Consider the following 4,330-nt stretch of genomic DNA (forward strand, 5'->3'; position numbering starts at 1 on the left):
GAGGGGGGACGTTAGAACACCACCCATACACAGAGGGGGGACGTTAGAACACCACCCATACACAGAGGGGGGACGTTAGAACACCCATACACAGAGGGGGGACGTTAGAACACCCATACACAGAGGGGGGACGTTAGAACACCCATACACAGAGGGGGGACGTTAGAACACCCATACACAGAGGGGGGACGTTAGAACACCCATACACAGAGGGGAGAAGTTAGAACACCCATACACAGAGGGGGGACGTTAGAACACCCATACACAGAGGGGGGAAGTTAGAACACCCATACACAGAGGGGGGACGTTAGAACACCCATACACAGAGGGGGGAAGTTAGAACACCACCCATACACAGAGGGGGGAAGTTAGAACACCCATACACAGAGGGGGGAAGTTAGAACAGCACCCATACACAGAGGGGGGACGTTAGAACACCCATACACAGAGGGGGGACGTTAGAACACCACCCATACACAGAGGGGGGACGTTAGAACACCCATACACAGAGGGGGGACGTTAGAACACCCATTCACAGAGGGGGGACGTTAGAACACCACCCATACACAGAAGGGGGACATTAGAACACCCAAACACAGAGGGGGGACGTTAGAACACCCATACACAGAGGGGGGACGTTAGAACACCCATACACAGAGGGGGGACGTTAAAACACCCATACACAGAGGGGGAAGTTAGAACACCACCCATACACAGAAGGGGGACGTTAGAACACCACCCAAACACAGAGGGGGGACGTTAGAACACCCATACACAGAGGGGGGACGTTAGAACACCCATACACAGAGGGGGGACGTTAGAACACCACCCATACACAGAAGGGGGACATTAGAACACCACCCATACACAGAAGGGGGACGTTAGAACACCACCCAAACACAGAGGGGGGACGTTAGAACACCACCCATACACAGAAGGGGGACATTAGAACACCACCCATACACAGAGGGGGGACGTTAGAACACCACCCATACACAGAGGGGGGACGTTAGAACACCCATACACAGAGGGGGGAAGTTAGAACACCCATACACAGAGGGGGGACGTTAGAACACCACCCATACACAGAGGGGGGAAGTTAGAACACCCATACACAGAGGGGGGACGTTAGAACACCACCCATACACAGAGGGGGGATGTTAGAACATCACCCATACACAGAGGGGGGATGTTAGAACACCACCCATACACAGAGGGGGGATGTTAGAACACCACCCATACACAGAGGGGGGAAGTTAGAACACCACCCATACACAGAGGGGGGAAGTTAGAACACCACCCATACACAGAGGGGGGAAGTTAGAACACCACCCATACACAGAGGGGGGAAGTTAGAACACCACCCATACACAGAGGGGAGATGTTAGAACATCACCCATACACAAAGGGGGGACGTTAGAACACCACCCATACACAGAGGGGGGACGTTAGAACAGCACCCATACACAGAGGGGAGAAGTTAGAACACCCATACACAGAGGGGGGACGTTAGAACACCACCCATACACAGAGGGGGGACGTTAGAACAGCACCCATACACAGAGGGGGGACGTTAGAACGCCACCCATAAACAGAGGGGGGAAGTTAGAACAGCCATACACAGAGGGGGGACGTTAGTACACCACCCATACACAGAGGGGGGACGTTAGAACACCACCCATAGACAGAGGGGGGACGTTAGAACACCACCCATACACAGAGGGGGGACGTTAGAACACCCATACACAGAGGGGGGACGTTAGAACACCACCCATACACAGAGGGGGGACGTTAGAACACCCATACACAGAGGGGGGACGTTAGAACACCACCCATACACAGAGGGGGGACGTTAGAACACCACCCATACACAGAGGGGGGACGTTAGAACACCACCCATACACAGAGGGGGGACGTTAGAACACCCATACACAGAGGGGGGAAGTTAGAACACCACCCAAACACAGAGGGGGGACGTTAGAACACCACCCATACACAGAAGGGGGACATTAGAACACCACCCATACACAGAGGGGGGACGTTAGAACACCACCCATACACAGAGGGGGGACGTTAGAACACCCATACACAGAGGGGGGAAGTTAGAACACCCATACACAGAGGGGGGACGTTAGAACACCACCCATACACAGAGGGGGGAAGTTAGAACACCCATACACAGAGGGGGACGTTAGAACACCCATACACAGAGGGGGGACGTTAGAACACCCATACACAGAGGGGAGAAGTTAGAACACCCATACACAGAGGGGGGACGTTAGAACACCCATACACAGAGGGGGGAAGTTAGAACACCCATACACAGAGGGGGGACGTTAGAACACCCATACACAGAGGGGGGAAGTTAGAACACCACCCATACACAGAGGGGGGAAGTTAGAACACCCATACACAGAGGGGGGAAGTTAGAACAGCACAAATACACAGAGGGGGGACGTTAGAACACCCATACACAGAGGGGGGACGTTAGAACACCACCCATACACAGAGGGGGGACGTTAGAACACCCATACACAGAGGGGGGACGTTAGAACACCCATTCACAGAGGGGGGACGTTAGAACACCACCCATACACAGAAGGGGGACATTAGAACACCCAAACACAGAGGGGGGACGTTAGAACACCCATACACAGAGGGGGGACGTTAGAACACCCATACACAGAGGGGGGACGTTAGAACACCCATACACAGAGGGGGAAGTTAGAACACCACCCATACACAGAAGGGGGACGTTAGAACACCACCCAAACACAGAGGGGGGACGTTAGAACACCCATACACAGAGGGGGGACGTTAGAACACCCATACACAGAGGGGGGACGTTAGAACACCACCCATACACAGAAGGGGGACATTAGAACACCACCCATACACAGAAGGGGGACGTTAGAACACCACCCAAACACAGAGGGGGGACGTTAGAACACCACCCATACACAGAAGGGGGACATTAGAACACCACCCATACACAGAGGGGGGACGTTAGAACACCACCCATACACAGAAGGGGGACGTTAGAACACCACCCAAACACAGAGGGGGGACATTAGAACACAACCCATACACAGAGGGGGGACGTTAGAACACCACCCATACACAGAAGGGGGACGTTAGAACACCACCCATACACAGAGGGGGGACGTTAGAACACCCATACACAGAGGGGGAAGTTAGAACACCCATACACAGAGGGGGAAGTTAGAACACCACCCATACACAGAGGGGGAAGTTAGACACCCATACACAGAGGGGGGACGTTGGAACACCACCCAATACACAGAGGGGAGACGTTGGAACACCCATACACAGAGGGGGGACGTTGGAACACCCATACACAGAGGGGGGACATTAGAACACCCCCCATACACAAGGGGGGACGTTGGAACATCCATACACAGAGGGGGGACGTTGGAACACCCATACACAGAGGGGGGACGTTAGAACACCCATACACAGAGGGGGGACGTTAGAACACCCATACACAGAGGGGGGACGTTAGAACACCACCCATACACAGAGGGGGACGTTAGAACACCCATACACAGAGGGGGGAAGTTAGAACACCACCCATACACAGAAGGGGGGACGTTAGAACACCACCCCATACACAGAGGGGGGACGTTAGAAACCACCCATACACAGAGGGGGGACGTTAGAACACCCCATACACAGAGGGGGGGACGTTAGAACACCACCCATACACAGAGGGGGGATAGTTAGAACAGCACCCATACACAGAGGGGGACGTTAGAACACCACCCATACACAGAGGGGGGAAGTTAGAACACGTTAGAACACCACCCATACACAGAGGGGGGACGTTAGAACACCACCCATACACAGAGGGGGAAAGTTACACAGAGGGGGGACGTTAGAACACCCATACACAGAGGGGGGAAGTTAGAACACCCATACACAGAGGGGGGACGTTAGAACACCACCCATACACAGAGGGGGGAAGTTAGAACACCCATACACAGAGGGGGGACGTTAGAACACCCATACACAGAGGGGGGACGTTAGAACACCCATACACAGAGAGGGAGAAGTTAGAACACCCATACACAGAGGGGGGACGTTAGAACACCATACACAGAGGGGGGAAGTTAGAACACCCATACACAGAGGGGGGATGTTAGAACACCCATACACAGAGGGGGGAAGTTAGAACACCACCCATACACAGAGGGGGGAAGTTAGAACACCCATACACAGAGGGGGGAAGTTAGAACAGCACAAATACACACAGGGGGGACGTTAGAACACCCATACACAGAGGGGGGACGTAGAACACCACCCATACACA

The sequence above is a fragment of the Salvelinus namaycush genome, unplaced genomic scaffold (assembly GCF_016432855.1).
Source record: "Salvelinus namaycush isolate Seneca unplaced genomic scaffold, SaNama_1.0 Scaffold1638, whole genome shotgun sequence".
Taxonomy (NCBI): domain Eukaryota; kingdom Metazoa; phylum Chordata; class Actinopteri; order Salmoniformes; family Salmonidae; genus Salvelinus; species Salvelinus namaycush.